Source organism: Elephas maximus, chromosome 23 (assembly GCF_024166365.1).
Source record: "Elephas maximus indicus isolate mEleMax1 chromosome 23, mEleMax1 primary haplotype, whole genome shotgun sequence".
In the NCBI taxonomy this organism is placed as follows: domain Eukaryota; kingdom Metazoa; phylum Chordata; class Mammalia; order Proboscidea; family Elephantidae; genus Elephas; species Elephas maximus.
In genome coordinates, this window is record NC_064841.1 from 48026289 (window position 1) to 48049581 (window position 23293).

The following is a 23293-nucleotide window of genomic DNA, read 5'->3' on the forward strand; positions in this document are numbered from 1 at the left end:
AGGTAAGCTGCTAATTCAAGTCCAGAGATCTAGAGGTCAAACTAACAGGAGCCAGCTGCAGGATCCAGAGAAAGCAAAAGTCCCCGAGCCCTGCCAGAGTGTCCACCCACACTCAATGCAGGCCACGTGCCCAAGAAAACTCCCTTTCGAGTGATTGGCTACTCACAGCAGATTCCCTCATGGGAGTGATCACATATCAAATCTCAATGCAGAAGTGACCACAACATCACACAACTCCCAAAACACTGAGAATCATGGCCCAACCAACTTGACACACAGTCTTAGCCATCACACCTGCCTCTTTCCAGAGTCGAGCAAGGGAGCACCCCACCTAATCCGTATCTGAGCCACATCATCTGTTTGGATTGGTAGGACAGGGGTCACCCTTGAGCCTGGACCAAAATGCCACGTAGGTTACTACTCCCTTGCTACACAGCTGTACACCATGTTCTGCTGCACCAGAACTGCCAAGTGTCAAGATTGAAAAGTGAAAGTAAGTTTGTGCAGAGCTGTGAGACCTACCAATGAAACTTTACAGAGTGGTTTCATTACAAGCTTTATTACTTACATAGCAATTAGGATGAAGAGGAACTGGGTAGGATTAATTAACATACGGTGGTCTTCCTCAGACCCTCTTCCCAGGGTGAGATGATAAGCCAACCTCCTCTACGCATGCTCCTCAATGTGTCACAGGTGGAAGACAAAGGTACAAAGGGACTACCTGTTTATATATCCTAGACCAGAAGCTTATATATGCTGGATTGCATGGGAAAAAGGGAGGGGGAAAGAGAAAAAAGATGTCTTTGTTTGGGCACAGAAACCATGGCCATCCTGTGACCAGAAATGTGCTTTTATTTAAGTGTGAACAGCACGACCATCTTGTGACCAGAATGTTCGGCCATCTTTGTGGTTTCTGATGCTGAATGGTGTCAGAAAGAATATTTCTTCCCATCTAGCTACAAGATTAATTCTGAAACCTGGATCTTCTGACTAATGATACAGAGAGTTAAAAAAATTACCGGAGAAACTACCTCCTCTGGAATTCAAACTTTAATAAAATTAGGTAGTCATGGAGATGGTGGGAACCAAAACTAAAGTTGGGGAAGCAGCCACTTCCCCCACAGTATTATTTCAATAAGTTTGGCTAGTCATTTAGGATAAGGAGTATAGTTCTTGTTGGTAGATGCAGTCGAGGCAACTCTGACTCATGACGTTCTCACGTATAACTGAAGAAAAAGTTATCTGGTCTTGTGCCATCTTCACGATCGCTGATATGTGTGAGCGTATTATTGTGGCTACTTCGTCAATCCATCTCATTGAGAGTTTTTCGATGAAATTCTACTTTATAAAACAGAATGCTTTGCCTAGAGATGGATTTTCCCTGGTAACCAAAGTCTCACCATCCTTGTTTCTAAGGAGCACTCTGGTTATTTCTTCTCAGACTGATTTCATCATTCTTATGGCAGCTCACAGTACATTCAGTATTCTTCACTAACATCATAGTTCAAATATATCAGTTCCTCCCTCTTCCTTTTTCAGTATCCAACTTTCACATGCAAGTGAGACGATTAATAAGAGCATGACTTCAGTTGTCAAAGTGACATCTTTGCTTTTAGAAAGTTTTAAAAGGTATTTTGCAGCAGATTTTCCAAACAGACTATGTCATTTGATTTCTTGACTGATGCTTCCATGGATGTTAATTGTTCACCCAAGAAAAATGAAATCAGCAATAGCTTCAGTTTCTTTCTCATTGTTTCATGGTGTTGTCTATTGGTCTAGTTGTGAAGATTTTTCTTTTCAGGCATAATCCATATTGAAAAGTGTAGTCTTTGAACTTCATCAGAAAATACTTCAAGTTGTCTTAATTTTGGCAAACAAGGTTGTGTCATCAACATATTACAGCTGTTAAAGGGTCTTCCTCCAATTCTGATGCCACATTCTTCTTTATATATTACAGCTTCTTGGATAATTCGTACAGGACACAGATCACAAAAGTAGGGTGAAAACATACAGCTCTGCAGCACACCTTTTCCAATTTTAAATCATGCAATATCCCAGATTCCACTCAAAGAAATGCTCTTGTTCCATATACAAGCTCCAAGTGACCACAATGAAAGATTCTGAAATACCCATTCTTTGTAACTTTATCCATAATTTGTTATGATTCACAAAGTTAAATGCCTCTGCATTGTTCATAAAACACAGATAAACATATTTTTGGTTTTCTCTCCTTTCATCTAAGATCCATCTGACATCAGCAATGATACCCCTCGTTCCATATCCTCTTCTGAATCCAGATGGAAATTCTGGTAGTTCCCTGTCAATATACGGTTGCAATCATTTTTAAAAAAATTATCTTCAACAAAATTTTGCTAGCATAACATCATTAACTTTATGATGGTAATGATGTTTTTCTATAATTGCCACATTTTATTTGATCTACTATCTTTACAGCAGGCACACATCCATTGTTTGACCAGCTAGCTGTCTTACAAATTTATTGACATAGATGAATAAGTGCTTCCAGCCTTGTATTCATCTGATATAGCATCTCAACTGGAATTTCATCAGTTCCTTGAGCTTTGTTTTCAACGGAATCTTCACAGCCGCTTGAAGTTCTTCCTTCAGTACCAGCGGTTCTTGATCATATGCTACCTCCTGAAATGGATGAACATCAACCTTTTTAAAATTTTTCTGGCACAGTGGCTCTGGCACTCCTTCCATCTCCTTTTGATACTTCCTGCATCATTCTATTTTTACCCATAGAATCCTTCAACAATGCAGCTGTAGGCCTTTATTTCTTTCAGCTTGACAAATGTCGATCATGTTCTTCATGTTTGGTTTTATACCCCTAAAAAAAAAAAAAAAAGGTCTTTGCATATTTCATCAAAATACCAAAGTATTTATCTTTTCAAGCAGGCCTTTGAAATCTTTTGTTCAGCTCTATTAATTCATAATTTCTTCTCTTCATTTTAGCTACTCTGCACTCAACAGCAAGCTTTGGAGTCTCTTCAGATATCCATTTTGGTCTTTTCCTTCTTTCCTTTTTTTTTTTTTTTAATAGAGCTTATCATTGCCCAAAGTTTCTTTTTAAAAAAAAAAAAAATTTTTTTTTTATTTCAATTTAAGGGAAAGTTTACAAATCAAGTCAGTCTCACATAGGGTCGCTATGAGCCGGAATCGACTTGACAGCAACAGACAGGTTTGGTTTTTTAGGTTTTATGTACTCCTAGTTAAAAAAAAAACTCTCCCTCAAATGAGACAGCACACTCATCCCTTCCACTCTCTATTTTAGTGTCCTTTCAGCCAGCTTCTAACCCCCTCTGCCCTCTCATCTCTCCTACAGACAGAAGCTGCCCACATAGTCTCAGGTGTCTACCTGAGCCAAGGAGCTCACTGTTCACCAGTATCATTTTCTATCCTATAGTACAGTCCAATCCCTGTCTGAAGAGTTGACTTTGGGAATGCTTCCTGTCTTGGGCTAACAGAAGGTGTGGGGACCATGACTTCTGGGGCCCTTCTAGTCTCAGTCAGACCATTAATCCTGGTCTTTTTATGAGAATTTGAGGTCTGCATCCCACTGCTATCCTGCTCCATCAGGGGTTCTCTGTTGTGTTCCCTGTCAGGGCAGTCATCTGTTGTAGCCAGGCACCATCTGGTTCTTCTGGTCTCAGGCTGATGTAGTCTCTGGTTTACGTGGCCCTTTCTGTCTCCTGCTCATAATTACCTTGTGTCTTTGGTGGTTTTCATTATCCTTTGCTCCAGGTGGGTTGAGACCAATTGATGGGATGAGACTAACTGATGGCTGCTTGCTAGTGTTTAAGACCCCAGATGCCACTCTCCAAGGTGGGATGCAGAATGTTTTCTTAATAGATTTTATTATGCCAATTGACTTAGATGTCTCCTGAAACTATGGTCCCCAAACCCCTGCCCCTGCTACGCTGGCATTCGAAGCATTCAATTTACTCAGGAAACTTCTTTGCTTTTGGTTTAGTCCAGCTGTGCTGACCTTGCCTGTTATGAGTGTTGTCTTTCCCTTCACCTAAAATAGTTTTTATCTACTATCTAATTAGTGAAAACCCCTCTCCCTCTCTTTGTCCCCCCTACTCCTGTAACCATCAAAGAATATTATCTTCTCTATTTAAACTATTTTTCAAGTTCTTATAATAGTGGTCTGATACAATATTTGTCCTTTTGCAACTGACTAATTCCACTCAGCGTAATGCCTTCCAGATTCCTGCATATTATGAAATGTTTCACGGATTCATCATTGTTCTTTATCGATGTGTAGTATTCCATTGTGTGAATGTACCATGATTTATCCATTCATTCATTGATGGGCACCTTGGTTACTTCCATCCTTTTGCTATTGTAAACAGTGAACATGAGTGTGCATGTATCTTTTACTGTAAAGATTCTTATTTCTCCAGGATATATTCCAAGGAGTGGGATTGCTGGATTGTATGGCAGTTCTATTTATACTTTTTAAAGGAAGTGCCAAATCGATTTCCAAAGTGGCTGTACCATTTTACATTCCCACCAGCAGTGTATAAGTGTTCCAATCTCTCCACAACCTCTCCAACATTTATTGTTTTGTGTTTTTTGGATCAATGACAGCCTTGTTGGAGTGAGATGGAATCTCATTGTGGTTTTGATTTGCATTTCTCTAATGGCTAATGACCGTGAGCATTTCCTCCTGTATCTGTTAGCTACCCGAATGTCATCTTTAGTGAACTGCCTGTTCATATCCTTTGCCCATTTTTTAAGTGGGTTATTTGTCTTTTTGTTGTTGAGGTTTTGCAGTATCTTGTGGATTTTAGAGATTAGATGCTGATTGGACTTGTCCTAGCCAAAATTTCTTTTCCAGGTTGTCTTTTTATTCTTTTGGTAAAGTCTTTGGATGAGCATAGGTGTTTGATTTTTAGGAGCTCCCAGTTACCTAGTTTATCTTCCGCATTGTTAGTAATGTTTTTTTACTGTGTATGTCCTGTATTACGGCTCCTAACGTTGTCCCTGTTTTTTCTTCCATGGTCCTTATCATTTTAGATTTTCTATTTAGGTCTTTGATCCATTTTGAGTTCGTTTTTGTGCATGGTGTGAGGTATAGTTCTTGTTTCATTTTTTTAAAGATGGATATCCAGTTATACCAGCACTATTTGTTAAAAAGACTGTCTTCTCTCTATTTAACAGACTTTGGGTCTTTGTCAAATATCAGCTGTTCATATGTGGATGGATTTATGTTTGGATTCTCAATTCTGTTCCATTGGTCTATGTATATGTTGTTGTACCAGTACCAGGCTTTTTTGAACTACTGTGATGGTATAATAGGTTCTAAAATCAGGTAGAGTGAGACCTCCCACTTTGTTCTTCTTTTTCAGTAATGCTTTACTTATCCAGGGCCTCTTTCCCTTCCATATGAAGTTGGTGATTTGTTTCTCCATCTCATTAAAGAATGTCGTAGGAAGTTGGATCAGAATTGCATTAAATGTATAGATCGCTTTTAGTAGAATAAGACATTTTTACAATGTTAAGTCTTCCTGTCCATGACCAAGGTGTGTTTTTCCACTTATGTAGGTCTCTTTTGGTTTCTTGCAGTAGTGTCTTGTAGTTTTCTTTGTATAGGTCTTTTACATCTCTGGTAAGATTTATTCCTAAGTATTTTATCTTCTTGGGGGCTGCTGTAAATGGTATTGATTTGGTGATTCCCTCTTCGTTGTTCTTTTTCTTGGTGTAGAGGAATCCAACTGATTTTTGTACGTTTATTTTGTATTCTGATACTCTGCTGAACTCTTCTATTAGTTTCAGTAGTTTTCTTGAGGATTCTGTAGAATTTTCTGTGTATAAGATCATGTCATCTGCAAATAGAGATACTTTTACTTTTTCCTTACCAATCTGAATGCCCTTCATTTCTTTATCTAGTCTAATTGCTCTGGCTAAGAACTCCAGCACAGTGTCGAATAAGAGCAATGATAAAGGGCATCCTGGTTCCCGATCTCAAGGGGAATGCTTTCAGACTCTCTCCATTTAGGATGATGTTAGCTGTTGGCTTTATATAAATTCCCTTTATTATGCTGAGGAATTTTCCTTCTTTTCCAATTTTGCTGAGAATTTTTATTATGAATGGGCGTTGAACTTTATCAAAAACCTTTTCTAGGGAGTCAGGGCCAAGATGGCGGACTAGGTAGAAGCTACCTCGGATCCCTCTTGCAACAAAGACTCGGAAAAACAAGTGAATAGGTCACATACATAACAATCTACGAACCCTGAACAACAAACACACATTTAGAGATGGAGAACGAACAAATACGGGGAAGCAGTGACTGTTTTCGGAGCCTGGAGCCAGTGTCCCAGTCAGGTAACCTTGGCTCCAGGCTTCGGTCTGGGCCCAGGGGAGCTGAATTCAAATTTTTGTGACAGCCCAAACAAGGGGCGCAGCCCTACCCCCCTGAACTCACTCCGGGAGGGGGCCCAGCCAGTCCTCGTGGGTGGCGTGGCAACGCGGCTGGTGGGAGAAGTCCCCGGGAGGCAGTGACTGGTTTTGGAGCCGGGAGTGCAGCGTCCCAGCTGGGGAACCTTGGCGCCGGGCATTTGGCTGGGCGCTGTAATGGCGCAAGCACGGGGCGCAGCCCTACTCCCCTGAACTAACCCCGGGAGGGGGCCCAGCCAGTCCGCGGGGACGGAGCGGAGACATGGCTGGCGGGACGAGAAGTCCCCGGAAGGCAGCAACTGATTTTAGAGCAGGGAGTGCAGCGTCCCAACAGGGGAACGTTGACGCTGGGCTTTGGACTGGCAGCGGAGGATCTGACCACGGCTTCAGCGGGCCAGACCCTCGGGGGCAATCTCCACACAGCCAGCACACATACGCGACACGCCCCTCGGGAATCTCAAATAAAATAGTCATTCCAGGCAAGATAAGCAACTTTGGCTATACTCCGAGGTGCTATTCTCCTATTTCTCTGAACCCTCCCCCACCCTTCCCAGGCGGCTTCATTAACATTGGAATTGCCTGAGCCAGAGGGAGAATGGCTTCAGCTCCGCAGCAGCTTTGCTTCCCCCCCCCCTTTTTTTTCGGTCTTTTCCTAAACCATTCTTCCAGCCTGAGAGAAGGAATCACAAAAAACCCAGCGACCAAAAATCCACCCCTAATTGGACTAAAAACACAAAACCAGCTACAGCCAAGCATATATGATCCAAATCTCAGACTTTCATCTTTACAGGGAAAAAGGTGGCAGTTATAATCCAAAGGCAGCTCTGATAGGGATCTGACTGCATATTTTTTAGTGGATTTTCTAGAAAAACAAGTTTCCCAGGTCTGATATCTCTTCTTATTCAACAGAGCCCTAACTCACCCACAACAGGGAACTGAGGGCTGAAGCTCCCCCTAGTCCACCTAGCCTCTTGCCTTAGGGGTCTAAGGAGGGTGACATCCACAAATCAGTAGAGGTACTTGTATTGGGGGCCTAAGGTACAGCTGCAGAGCCCTCCCACCAAGGTGCTATAGGAATAGAGACACACCTACCTCACTGACACTTGGGGGAAGCCTGTCAGCATCCTGCCCCCCCTGGAGGGTGAACCCCAGCTGCTACTAGAATCTGGTGCACACAACTATCACCACTACTTCTCGAGGTGGATAGGTGTTAGGGTGCAGCACACACTTCATGACCCAAAATCAGATTCTACTCAAGAATAGTGAATAGACTCAGGCATATATATCTGGCAACAGCCCAAACTAGCTGGTAATAGGTCATAAGTGAGTCAAGGGCTACAACAAACAAGCCAGCACAATCTAGTAGCCCATCCACATATATTGAAAGAAAACAAAACAAGATAAGACTCAGTGAGCAATTACAGAATAAACCACTACTTTTTTTTTTTACATATATTTTTTTTATATCTTAGTGATGGCTCGGAGTCAGCAGTCGATATCAAACCACATAAAGAAGCAGATCATGACAGATTCTACAACCCCCCAAACAAAAGAATCAAAATCTTTCCCAAATGAACATACAATCCTGGAATTATCAGATACAGAATATAGAAAACTAATTTACAGAATGCTTCAAGACATCAGAAAAGAAATAAGGCACTGCAGAAAAAGCCAAGGAACACACTGATAAAACAGTTGAAGAACTCAAAAAGATTATTCAAGAACATAGTGGAAAAAGTAATAAGTTGCAAGAATCCATAGAGAGACAGCATGTAGAAATCCAAAAGATTAACAATAACGTTACAGAATTAGACAATGCAATAGGAAGTCAGAGGAGCACACTCGAGCAATTAGAGTGCAGACTGGGACATCTGGAGGACCAGGGAATCAACACCAACATAGCTGAAACAAAAAAATCAGATAAAAGAATTAAAAAAAAAATGAAGAAACCCTAAGAATCATGTGAGACTCTATCAAGAAGGATAACTTGCACTTGATTGGAGTCCCAGAACAGGGAGGGATGACAGAAAACACAGAGAGAATAGTTGAAGCTCTCCTGACAGAAAACTTCCCTGACATCATGAAAGATGAAAGGATATCTATCCAAGATGCTCATCGAACCCCATTTAAGATTGATCCAAAAAGAAAAACACCAAGACATATTATCATCAAACTTGCCAAAACCAAAGATAAAGAGAAAATTTTAAAAGCAGCCAGCGAGAAAAGAAAGGTTTCCTTCAAGGGAGAATCAATAAGAATGAGTACAGACTACTCAGCAGAAACCATACAGGCAAGAAGGCAATGGTATGACATATACAGAACACTGAAGGAGAAAAACTGCCAGCCAAGGATCATATATCCAGCAAAACTCTCTCTGAAATATGAAGGCGAAATTAAGATATTTACAGATAAACACAGGTTTAGAGAATTTGCAAAAACCAAACCAAAGCTACGAGAAATACTAAAGGATATTGTTTGGTCAGAAAACCAATAATATCAGATACCAGCACAATACAAGGTCACAAAACAGAACGTCCTGATATCAACTCAAATAGGGAAATCACAAAAACAAATGAAGATTAATTAAAAAAAAATGCTCATAACAGGGAATCATTGAAGTCAATATGTAAAAGATCACAATAATCAAAAAGAGGGACTAAATACAGGTGGCATAGAACTGCCATATGGAGAGTGATACAAGGCGATATAGAACAATACGAGTTGGGTTTTTACTTAGAAAAATAGGGGTAAATATTAAGGTAACCACAAAGAGGTATAACAACTCCATAACTCAAGATAAAAGCCAAGAAAAATGTAACGACTCAACAAACATAAAGTCAAATACTACGAAAATGAGGATCTCACAATTTACTAAGAAAAAAGTCTCAGCACAAAAAAGTAAGCAGAAAAATGAAATTCCCAACAACACACATAAAAAGGCATCAAAATGACAACACTAAACACTTATTTATCTATAATTACGCTGAATAAAAATGGCCTAAATGCATCAATAAAGAGACAGAGAGTCTCGGACCGGATAAAGAAACACGATCCGTCTATGTGCTGCCTACAAGAGACACACCTTAGGTTTAGAGACACAAACAAACTAAAACTCAAAGGATGGAAAAAAATATAGCAAGCAAACAATAAGCAAAAAGAAGAGGAGTAGCAATATTAATTTCTGACAAAATAGACTTTAGACTTAAATCCACCACAAAGGATAAAGAAGGACACTACGTGATGATAAAAGGGACAACTGATCAGGAAGACATAACCATATTAAATATTTATGCACCCAATGACAGGGCTGCAAGATACATAAATCAAATTTTAACAGAATTGAAAAGTGAGATAGACACCTCCACAATTATAGTAGGAGACTTCAACACACCACTTTCGGAGAAGGACAGGACATCCAGTAAGAAGCTCAATAGAGACACGGAAGACCTAATTACAACAATGAACCAACTTGACCTCATTGACTTATACAGAACTCTCCACCCAACCGCTGCAAAGTATACTTTTTTTTGTAGTGCACATGGAACATTCTCTAGAATAGACCACATATTAGGTCATAAAACAAACCTTTGCAGAGTCCAAAACATCGAAATATTACAAAGCATCTTCTCAGACCACAAAGCAATAAAACTAGAAATCAATAACAGAAAAATTAGGGAAAATAAATCAAATACTTGGAAACTGAACAATACCCTCCCTAAAAAAGACTGGGTTATAGAAGACATCAAGGAGGGAATAAGGAAATTCATAGAATGCAACGAGAATGAAAATACTTCCTATCAAAACCTCTGGGACACAGCAAAAGCAGTGCTCAGAGGTCAATTTATATCGATAAATGCACACATACAAAAAGAAGAAAGAGCCAAATCAGAGAAGTGTCCCGACAACTTGAACAAATAGAAAGTGAGCAACAAAAGAATCCACCACGCACCAGAAGAAAACAAATAATAAAAATTAGAGCTGAACTAAATGAATTAGAGAACAGAAAAACAATTGAAAGAATTAACAAAGCCAAAAGCTGGTTCTTTCAAAAAATTAACAAAATTGATAAACCACTGGCTAGACTGACTAAAGAAATACAGGAAAGGAAACAAATAACCCGAATAAGAAACGAGATGGGCCACATCACAACAGACCCAACTGAAATTAAAAGAATCATATCAGATTATTACGAAAAATTATACTCTAACAAATTTGAAAACCTAGAAGAAATGGATGAATTCCTGGAAAAACACTACCTACCTAAACTAACACATTCAGAAGTAGAACAACTAAATAGACCCACAACAAAAAAAGAGATTGAAACAGTAATCAAAAAACTCCCAACAAAAAAAAGCCCTGGCCCAGATGGCTTCACTGCAGAGTTCTACCAAACTTTCAGAGAAGAGTTAACACCACTACTATTAAAGATATTTCAAAGCATAGAAAATGACGGACTACTACCCAACTCATTCTATGAAGCCACCATCTCCCTGATACCAAAACCAGGTAAAGACATTACAAAAAAAGAAAATTACAGACCTATATCCCTCATGAACATAGATGCAAAAATCCTCAACAAAATTCTAGCCAATAGAATTCAACAACATATCAAAAAAATAATTCACCACGACCAAATGGGATTTATGCCAGGTATGCAAGGCTGGTTTAATATTAGAAAAACCATTAATGTAATCCACCACATAAATAAAACAAAAGACAAAAAGCACATGATCTTATCAATTGATGCAGAAAAGGCATTTGACAAAGTCCAACACCCTTTTATGATAAAAACTCTCACCAAAGTAGGAATTGAAGGAAAATTCCTCAACATAATAAAGGGCATCTATGCAAAGCCAACAGCCAACATCACTCTAAATAGAGAGAACCTGAAAGCATTTCCCTTGAGAACGGGAACCAGGAAAGGATGCCCTTTATCACCGCTCTTATTCAACGTTGTGCTAGAAGTCCTAGCCAGAGCAATTAGGCTAGACAAAGAAATAAAGGGCATCCAGATTGGAAAGGAGGAAGTAAAATTATTTCTATTTGCAGATGACATGATCTTTTTTTTTATACACAGAAAACCCTAAGGAATCCTCCAGAAAACTACTGAAACTAATAGAAGAGTTTGGCAGAGTCTCAGGTTATAAGATAAACATACAAAAATCACTTGGATTCCTCTACATCAACAAAAAGAACATCGAAGAGGAAATAACCAAACGAATACCATTCACAGTAGCCCCCAAGAAGTTAAAACACTTAGGAATAAATCTTAGCAAGGATGTAAAAGACCTATACAAAGAAAACTACAAAGCTCTACTACAAGAAATTCAAAAGGACATACTTAAGTGGAAAAACTTACCTTGCTCATGGATAGGAAGACTTAACATAGTAAAAATGTCTATTCTACCAAAAGGCATCTAAACATACAAAGCACTTCCGATCCGAATTCCAATGTCATTTTTTAAGGTGATAGAGAAACAAATCACCAACTTCATATGGAAGGGAAAGAAGCCTCGGATAAGTAAAGCATTACTAAAAAAGAAGAAGAAAGTGGGAGGCCTCACTCTACCTGATTTCAGAACCTATTATACAGCCACAGTAGTCAAAACAGCCTGGTATTGGTACAACAACAGGCACATAGACCAGTGGAACAGAATTGAGAACCCAAACATAAATCCATCCACATATGAGCAGCTGATATTTGACAAAGGACCAGTCTCAGTTAAATGGGGAAAAGATAGTCTTTTTAACAAATGGTGCTGGCGTAACTTGATATCCATTTGCAAAAAAATGAAACAGGACCCATACCTCACACCATGCACAAAAACTAACTCCAAGTCGATCAAAGACCTAAACATAAAGACTAAAACGATAAAGATCATGGAAGAAAAAATAGGGACAACCTTAGGAGCCCTAATACAAGGCATAAACAGAATACAAAACGTTACCAAAAATGATGAAGAGAAACCCGATAACTGGGAGCTCCTCAAAATCAAACACCTATGCTCATCTAAAGACTTCACCAAAAGAGTAAAAAGACCACCCAAAGACTGGGAAAGAATTTTCAGCTATGACATCTCCGACCAGAGCCTGATCTCTAAAATCTATATGATTCTGTCAAAACTGAACCACAAAAAGACAAACAACCCAATCAAGAAGTGGGCAAAGGATATGAACACACACTGCACTAAAGAAGACATTCAGGCAGCCAACAGATACATGAGAAAATGCTCTTGATCATTAGCCATTAGAGAAATGCAAATTAAAACTACGATGAGATTCCATCTCACTCCAACAAGGCTGGCATTAATCCAAAAAACACAAAATAATAAATGTTGGAGAGGCGGCGGAGAGATTGGAACTCTTATACACTGCTGGTGGGAATATAAAATGGTACAACCACTTTGGAAATCTATCTGGCGTTTTCTTAAACAGTTAGAAATAGAACTACCATACAACCCAGAAATCCCACTCCTCGGAATATACCCTAGAGAAACAAGAGCCTTCACACAAACAGATATAGGCACACCCATGTTTATTGCAGCTCTGTTTACAATAGCAAAAAGCTGGAAGCAACCAAGGTGTCCATCAACGGATGAATGGGTAAATAAATTGTGGTATATTCACACAATGGAATACTACGCATCGATAAAGAACAGTGATGAGTCTGTGAAACATTTCATAACGTGGAGGAACCTGGAAGGCATTATGCTGAGTGAAATTAGCCAGAGGCAAAAGGACAAATATTGTATAAGACCACTATTATAAGATCTTGAGAAATAGTATAAACTGAAAAGAACACATACTTTTGTGGTTACGAGGAGGGGAGAGAGGGAGGGAGGGAGAGGGTTTTTTACTGATTGAATAGTAGATAAGAACTGCTTTAGGTGAAGGGAAGGACAACACTCAATACATGGAAGGTCAGCTCAATTGGACTGAACCAAAAGCAAAGAAGTTTCTGGGATAAAATGAATGCTTCAAAGGTCAGCGGAGCAAGGGCGGGGGTTTGGGGACTATGGCTTAAGGGGACTTCTAAGTCAAGTGGCAAAATAATTCTATTATGAAAACATTCCGCATCCCACTTTGAAATGTGGTGTCTGGGGTCTTAAATGCTAAGAAGCGGCCATCTAAGATGCATCAATTTGTCTCAACCCACCTGGATCAAAGGTGAATGAAGAACACCAAGGTCACACGACAACTAAGAGCCCAAGAGACAGAAAGGGCCACATGAACCAGAGACCTACGTCATCCTGAGACCAGAAGAACTAGTTAGTGCCCGGCCACAATCGATGACTGCCCTGACAAGGAGCACAACAGAGAACCCCTGTGGGAGCAGGAGATCAGCAGGATGCAGACCCCAAATTCTCATAAAAAGACCATACTTAATGGTCTGACTGAGACTAGAGGAATCCCGGCAGTCATGGTCCCCAAACGTTCTGTTGGCCCAGGACAGGAGCCATTCCCGAAGACAACTCATCAGACATGAAAGGGACTGGACAGTGGGTAGGAGAGAGATGCTGATGAAGAGTGAGCTAATTATATCAGGTGGACACTTGAGGCTGTGTTGGCATCTCCTGTTTGGAGGGGGGATGGGAGGATAGAGAGAGTTGGAAGCTGGCAAAATTGTCACGAAAGGAGAGACTGGAAGGGCTGACTGATTAGGGGGAGAGCAAGTGGGAGTACGGAGTAAGATGTATATAAACTTATATGTGACAGTCTGACTTGATTTGTAAATGTTCACTTGAAGCTCATTAAAAGTTAAGAAAAAAAAGTAAATAAATAAAAACCTTTTCTACGTCGATTGATAAAATCAAGCGGTTGTTGTTTTTATTTTATTTATATGATGGATTACATTAATTGTTTTTCTAATGTTGAACCATCCCTGCATACCTGGTATGAATCCCACCTGGTCATGGTGAATTTTTTTTTGATACGTTGTTAAATTCTATTTGCTAGAATTTTGTGGAGAATATTACTTCTAAGTTCCTGAGGGATATAGGTCTATAATTTTCTTTTTTTGTGGTGCTTTTACCTGGTTTTGGTATCAGGGATATGCTGGCTACGTAGAGTGAGTTTGGGAGTATTCCGTCTTTTTCTATTCTCTGAAATACCTTTAGTAGTAGTGGTGTTAACTCTTCTCTGAAAGTTTGGTAGAACTCTGCAGTGAAGCCATCTGGGCCAGGGCTTTTTTTTGTTGGGTGTTTTTGATTACCTTTTCAAACTCTTCTTTTGTTATGGGTCTAATCAGTTGTTCTACCACTGTTTGTGTTAGTTTAGGTAGGTAGTGTGTTTCTAGAAATTCATCCATTTCTTCTAGGTTTCAAATTTGTTAGAGTACAATTTTTCATAGTAGTCTGTTATAATTGTTTTAATTTCAGTTGGGCCTTTTGTAATATTTCCCATCTCATTTCTTATTTAGGTTATTTGCTTCCTCTCCTGTTTTTCTTTTGTCAGTTTGGCCAATGGTTTATCAATTTTGTTAATTTTTTTTCCGAGGAACCAGCTTTTGGTCTTGTTAACTCAATTGTTTTTCTGTTCTCTGTTTCATTTAATTCTGCTCTAATTTTTACTATTTGCTTTCTTCTGGTGCCTGAGGGTTTTTTTGTTTTTGTTGTTGCTCTCTTTCTATTTGTTCAAGTTGTAGGGATAATTCTTAGATTTTGGCCCTTTCTTCTTTTTGGTTGTGTGCATTTATTGATGTAAATTGACCTCTGAGAACTGCTTTCGCCATGTCCCAAAGGTTCTGAAAGTGTTTTCATTCTCATTGGATTCTATGAATTTCTTTATTCCATCCTTAATGTCTTCTATAACCCAGTCTTTTTTGAGCAGAGTGTTGTTCAGTTTCCAAGTGCTTGATTTCTTTTCTCTGCTTGCTCTGTTATTGATTTCTACTTTTATGGCCTCAGGGTCAGAGAAGATGCTTTGTAATATTTCGATGTTTTTGATTCTGCTAAGGCTTGCTTTATGACCTAATATGGGGTCTACTCTAGAGAATGTTCCATGTGCATTGGAAAAGAAAGTATACTTGGCTGTTGTTGGGTGGAGTGTTTTGTATATGTCTATGAGGTCAAGTTGGTTAATTATGACATTTAGATCTTCCATGTCTTTGTTGAGCTTCTTTCTGGATATCCTGTCTTTCACTGAAAGTCGTGTGTTGAAGTCTCCTACTATTATTGTAGAGCCGTCTATCTCACTTTTCAATGCTGTTAGAGTTTGTTTTTTGTATCTTGTAGCCCTGTCATTGGGTGCATAAATATTTAATATTGTTATATTGTCACTTTAATCATTATGTAGTGTCCTTCCTTGTCCTTTGTGGTGGATTTAACGTTAATGTCTGTTTTGTCAGAAATTAATACTGCCACTCCTGCTCTTTTTTGACTGTTGTTTGCTTGATTTTTTTTTTTCCATCCTTTAAGATTTAGTTTGTTTGTGTCTTTAAGTCTAAGGTGTGTCTCTTGTAGGCAGCCTATAGACGGATTTTTTTTTTTTTTTTTTTTACCCATTCTGCCACTCTCCGTCTCTTTATTGGTGCATTTAGTCCATTTGCGTTCAGCATAATTATGGATAGGTATGAGTTTAGTGCTGTCATTTTGATGTCTTTGTGTGTGTGTGTGTTGTTGACAGTTTCTTTTTCCCACTTAATTTTTTATGATGAGTAGTTTATCTTTATATTTTGTGTTTTCCTTTTATTCATTGTTGTTGATTTTGTTTTCTGCTGAGGCTCTATTTTATTCTTGTATTTTATTTTGATGTGTAGTTTTGTTAATCTCCTTTGTGGTTACCTTAATATTTACCCCTATTTTCCTAAGTTTAAACATAACTTTTATGTCTTTATATCACCTTGTCTTCTCTCCATATGAAAGATCTAGGACTATATTTCTTTGTCTCTCTTTATTGTTTTAATGTTATCTTCTTTTACATAATAACATTGCTGTTTTCCTGTTTTGAGTGTTTTTTTCTCTTGATTTATGTTTGTGATTTCTCTGTCTGGTTTGACATCTGATTGTTCTGTCCAATGTTCTAATCTTGGATTAATATCTGATGTTATTGATCTTCTCACCACAGAATTCCCCTTAGTATTTCTTGTAGTTTTGGTTTGGTTTTTATGAATTCCCTAAACTTGTGTTGACCTGGAAATGTCCTAAATTTATCTTCATATTTGAGAGACAGTTTTGCTGCAAATATGATTCTTGGCTGGCAGTTTTTTTCCTTCAATTCTTTATATAAGTCATCCCATTGCCTTCTGGCCTGCTTGGTTTCTGCCGAGTAGTCCAAACTTATTCTTATTGAATCCCCGTTGTAGGTGACTTTTCATTTATCCCTAGCTGCTCTTAAAATGCACTCTTTATCTTTGGTTTTGACAAGTTTGATTATAATATGTCTTGGTGACTTTCTTTTAAGATCTACCTTACGTGTAGTCCTATAAGCATCTTGGATAGATATCTTCTCATCTTTCACAATACCAGGGATGTTTTCTGCCAACAAATCTTCAACAATTCTCTCTGCGTTTTCTGTTATCCCTCCCTGTTCTGGTACTACAATCACTCGTAGGTTATTTCTCTTGGTAAAGTCCCACATGATTCTTAGGCTTTCTTTGTTTTTTTTAAGTTGTTTTTTTCTGATTTTTCTTCAACTATATTGGTGCCAAGTGCTTTATCCTCAATCTTACCAATTCTTTCTTCCACTTGCTCAATTCTGCTCCACTGAATTTCTATTGAGTTTTCTAATTCTGAAATTTTATCATTAATCTTCTGAATTTCTGATTGCTATCTCTCTATGGATTCTTGCAGCTTATTAAATTTTTCATTATGTTCTTGAGTAACCTTTTCAATTCCTTCAACTGCTTTATCTGTGTGTCCCTTGGCTTGTTCTGCATATTGCCTGATCTCCTTCTTGATCTCGTTCCTGATGTCTTGAAGAGTTCTGTATATTAATCCTTTGTATTCTGCATCCAGTAATTCCATGAAGGCACCTTCATCCAGAAGAGCCCTGGATTCTTTGTTTTGAGAGCTTGTTGAATCAATCATTGTCTGCTTCTTTACCTGATTTGATATTGACTGTTTGCTCTGAGCTGTCTATAAATCTTGTATTAGTTTATGTTTGCTTACTTTATCCTAGCTTCTTGCTTTGTTTTGTTTTGATATGCCCAAATGGGTTGCTTGAGTGAGCTAGCTTGATTATTTTTGGGTTTGAAGCCCTAACCTCTTGTTCCCAGATGACTAGAGGTGTTATCAGGTAAAGCAGCCTAGTAGTCCATTCACTTTTCTTGTACAAATTCAGCTCAGGTGTCCAGGTAGTTGATCAACAAGTGTGTGGTACAGGCTCTGTCCTACAGTCTGAGAAGGGCAGGGGTGATTGGTGTAGGTACCAGTATCTGGTTGCAGCAGAGAGTCATGCTCTGAACAAAGTAGGAGGCTGACAATCATCCCCCAAGTGTCTGTGAGGAAAGAGCATCCCTGTTCCCTAGAGCTCACAGGTGGGTGGGTTCTCCAGAAGTACCATGGGGACCCAACACTTTTGGTTGTAAGGACTGGGAAGTCCTAGTTATCCTTGAACCCCTGTTGCAGGTGGCTAGGTAACCTGAGTGGAGCCACCAGTCCTTAGGCCCCTGATGTGGGTAAGTGAGGACCCTGTTTAAGAGGAAAAGTGGTGTCAAACATCAAACACCCACCTCTCCACTGCACAGCTGAGACAATTGTATTCTACCAACAAGCACCTCTTCTCTTGAAATAGGCCCACACAGGTCCATGCAGCGGGGAAAGGTATTCAAAGCCCATGGACCATTTATGCCTGGACAAGGGCCACTTCTGTCCTGAGTTCCCCCGGTTAGTGGAGCTGGCAAATTATCTTTTCCCCTAGTTGTGAATTTATTACTTATCTAAGGCTGAGAAAACAGCTCAGGGCTTGCAGCAGGACCTGTCTCAGGCCCAGGGAAATCAACAGCCATGGAAGCTGGCTTTGGGGCTGGGTGCATGGTAAAATATACACAAGTACTTAGCTTTTGCCGAGAGTGCCATTTTTCCCTGGTTCCAGATATGTGAGTAGACTGTGTGGCTGGCTGTTTCTCCCTGAGGAAACTGCAGCCAAATGCTACCACAAGCTGGGCGCAGTCACTCCTGGGGATGGTTTTGGAGGGCTTCTAGTGATTCAGGTCCAGCAACTCCTCTCTGCTTCTGAACTGTCTTTCCCTCCCCCTGCCAAGAAGTCCATTTTCTAACTTTGCCTTTGATGCTCATCCTAGCTTGTCATAAATACAATCGTTTCACTTGTTTTTTCAGGTCTTTTTTGTAAGAGGGTTTGCCGGAAGGGTCTGAATACTCCACCATCATGGCCCTGCCTCCCCTTTCCTGTCTTTTTAATGACCTTTTACTTTCTTCATGTATGGTGCTGCTAATATCTGCCCACCTCTCTTGTGGTCTCCCATCATTTTTGTTCAGTATATCCAATATATTCTTGAGATAATCTCCAAATTCAGGAGGGAGGTACTCAAGGTCATGCATTAGATCTCATAGATTTTCTTTGATAAATGACAGCCAAAGTATGATTTTGAGTACAGTAGTTAGGGAAAACTTAAGGCCCTGTGGAAGTTTTGAAGAATTGCAGAGATCAAAACTAGTCAAGAAGCTTCTTTGACCTTTGAACAGGGAAACAGGATGAAGGTACAAAAGAGACAATAAAACTGGTGTTTGGAAGCCCCAGAGAAATTTGAGAATGAGAGTCCATGTACTACTAGAAGGGTCAAGTTTGGACTGTCCTTAAGTACAGCAGTCTCGTTGGACTCTGGCTTGTGCTTCTGAGCCATTCATTCTTGCACATTATAATGAACGCTTGAGTTGTATAGAGTTGAGAGAGGCAACTCCTACTGATTCCAAGTTCTATACGAAACCTGAGCAGTCTGTTGAATGCTGAGTGTTGCTTCAAGGATGTCTTCACTATTAATGAGTAATAGATCTAGGACTTGTATTTAATAAGTGTTCGTTAGAGAAAATGCCTTTTACACACTAGCACACAGGATCTTTTAAAAACTTGTAGAAGGTTGTTAAACTATTTCGTAGAATGAGGGAAATAAGGTCCTCTAGGGGATTAGTCTAGTCATAGTTAAAAAGTGGCAGGCCACAGATATTGCTAGACTACGATACGTCTGTAGACTTACTTGAAATTGGTAGAGAAGAGTTAAGTTACGAATTCTTAAGAAAAATTGTATAGTCTCAGTCTGGGTGTTATAACTACCAATTTACTGGAAATTTTTGAGGATATATTCCATGACACATCATGTTATAGTTGTTTATAATGACGTTTTGTGGATTCAAAGTGTGTATATCTCTGTTACTGTATCTGAAGGGGAGATGCGAGGCCTGCACTGATGTTTTAGTCACCTAGTGTTGCTATAACAGGAACACCACAAGCGGATGGCTATAATAAAGAGAAATTTATTTTCTCACAGTGTAGTAGGCTAGAAGCCCAAATTCAGGGCATCAGCTCCAGCGAAAGGCTTTCTCTTTGTCGGCCCCGGAGGAAGGCCCTTCTTGTCAATCTTCCCCTGGGCTAGAAGCTTCTCTGCACAGGGACCCCAAGTCCAAAGGATACGCTCTTCTCCTGGTGCTTCTTTCTTGGTGGTATGAGGTCCCCCTTCTCCACTTGCTTACCTTTCCTTTTATCTTTTGTAAGATAAAAGATGGTGCAGGCCACACCCCAGGGAAACTCCCTTTACGATAGATTAGGGATGTGACATTTGTAGGGGTATTACAAATCCACCCTAATCCTCTTTAACTTAAAATTACAGTCACAAAATGGAAGACAACCACACAATACTGGAAATCATGGCCAAACCAAGTTGACACATATTTTGAGGGGACACAGTTCAATTCACGACAACTGAGAATTATCTAAGTGGACCTCCAAACACAATTTGAGCTTCCTATACACATAACCCCCCTGCTTCTTCAGTGCTGTCATCTCAACCGTACCATTGTGGACACTGGAAGGGATGGCCTTGTCTGGCCCAGAATATTCATGATGTTTTAAGACTCAGTGACTGTCATGGATTGAACTGTGTCCCCCCAAAATATCTGTCAGCGTGGCTAGGTCATGATTCCCAGTATTGTATGATTGTCTGCCATTTTGTCATCTGATGTGGTTTCCTTATGTGTTGTAAATCCTATCACTATGATGTTAATGAGATGGATTAGCAGCAGTTATATTGATGAGATCTACAAGATTAGATAGTGTCTTAAGCCAATTTCTTTTGAGATATAAAAGAGAGAAGCAAGCAGATAGACATGGGGACCTCATACTACCAAGAAAGCAGCACTGGGAACAGAGTGCACCCTTTGGACCCAGGGTTCCTGCACCTGAGAAGCTCCTTGATAACAAGGGGAAGATTGATAACAAGGACCTTTCTCCAGTGCCAACAGAGAGAGAAATCCTTCCCCTGGAACCAATGCCCTGAATTTAGACTTGTAGCTAGGCTGTGAGAGAATAAAGTTCTCTTTGTTAAAGCCATCCACCTGTGGTACTTCTGTTATAGGAGGACTAGATGACTAAGACAGAATTCGGTACCAGGAGTAGGGTACTGCTGTAACAGATAACTAAAATATGGAAGTAGTTTTGAAACTGTGAGTGGATAGAGAGCTCAGAAGGAAATGAGAACTGTTACATTGGAGACAATGCAGACGGTAAAAACTGGCATCAGCAGAGGACTGGCAGCAGCAAAAACCCACAGAAGTGGAAAATCTGCAGCAGCAAAACCAGGACAGTGCAAGACAGCACTAGAGCCGACCCATGGGGTGAGAGCTGTGTGCCTTTGTGCAGGAGGCTTCCTGGCAGAGTGGGGTGCCTTTGAGCACTTGTTGGTGGAGTTAGGCTTGCTAACCCACGAGCAAGAGAGCTGAGTGTCTTTTGACTGAAGTTTACAGGCAGAGTACCCCCAGGCACTTATTGTATGAATGTCTCCCATTTTGTCATCTGATGTGGTTTTTCTATGTGTTGTAAATCATATCACTATGATGTTAACGAGATGGATTAGCAGCAGTTATATTGATGAGATCTACAAGATTAGATAGTGTCTTGAGCCAATTTCTTTTGAGATATAAAAGAGAGAAGCAAGCAGATAGACATGGGGACCTCAAACCGCCAAGAAAGCAGCACCAGGAACAAAGCACATCCTTTGGACTCAGCATCTCTGCACCTGAGAAGCTCCTTGACCAGGGGAGACTGATGGCAAGGACCTTCCTCCAGAGCCAACAGAGAAAGAAAGACTTCCCCTGGAGCTGATGACTTGGATTTGGACTTCTTGCTTACTAGACTATGAGAAAATAAATTTCTCTTTGTTAAAGCCATCCACTTGTGGTATTTCTGTTATGGTGGCACTAGATGACTAAGGCAATGACTTTCAAAGATGTAGTTGTAGACTTCACCCAGGAAGAGTGGGCCCTGCTGAACACATCCCAAAGAAAGCTGTTCAGAGATGTGATGATGGAGAACATCAATCACCTGATCTCCATGGGTGATTGTCTCAAAATTTATCTATGTATCCATCCTTTTATCTGTGTATCTATCTATCATTTCAACGAGCATCTAGAATATCAACTCCATTCTTTCCCCTGATACTTTTGTAACACTTATAACTACATAAAAGACATTTATTTCTTTCCTTTTTACATACATATGGTCTTCTGCCCTGCTAAAATGTAATGTTGCTGATAACAATTTTACGTGTTTCTTGCTACTCAAATTCTAACACTTATAACAGTGCTGGGAACTCAACAACTATGTTTTGAATGAATAATTAAATGGATTAAACTTTTTTTTAATTACTCTGCCCTAGGCACTATGCTCAGGCTTCTGACCCCAGTAGCAAAAATAGCAGGCATATTCTTTTTCACTTAGAACTAGTTTATTCTAAGTGAAGTATTTGTTTTAAAAAATTATAAGTACAATAGAAGCATAATTTCTTTCCGATTGAAAAGGTTAGAATTCTGCAGTCTGTCTTTGAACTTGGACATTGATCATCAAAACCCAGAGACCCTTAATGTGTCTTGGCACAAGCTTAAGAAGTATCCCTTTACTAGTGAATGTTATCAATGTTTTGTGTTCGAGGTAGTCTCCTCTGAGCTGATCTTCAATGGCTACTTTATTTTTCCTATTTTTATGCGTGGTAAGGATTAGCATGAACCCATTCCCCAAAATGTAAGGACTGATCCTATTTTCATAGTCCCACTTACCATACTCATCGACAGCCATCACCACAGCACTTCTCTCTCTGACCCAGCCACCTGGAGCTAGGTCAGAGTTCACAGGTTAAAAGGTCACTGTCCTTCAGACTGCCAAATGGGCAAATGCCAGCACAAGTATGGGAGTCCACATGATATCCTAAGTTTCAAATCTGGTGGCCACAATTTTGAGGCTGGTTTTTCACTATCTCTTCAGGAGGCCAGTTGCAAGCTCAGAAACCCACACAACAACCTTAATTTCTGATCTGTTGGGTTCCACTGCCCTTTTGGATTTGATAATTTGCTGGAACAACTCACAGAACCCACAGACAGTATACCGTACTCAAACTACAAATTTACTATAACCAAAAAGGATGCAAATGAAGAGACACATAGGGAGAGGTTCTGGATGCAGAGCTTCCATCTCCCAAGGGACTTGCTACTCTCCTAAGAGCAGATGTTTTCATCAACCAGGAAGCTCCCTGAGTCTTAGTGTTTATAGCTTTTATTGGCCAGCTCTGCATGATAGGCTAAATCATGTCTCCTGAGGACGGTTGATATCAGCCTCCCAGGTGAGTCTTTTCTGATCTAGCCAGCCCCCACTCACCATCACAAATTCTCAGGTGTGGCCTAGAAGTCCCAGGCAAAGCCACCC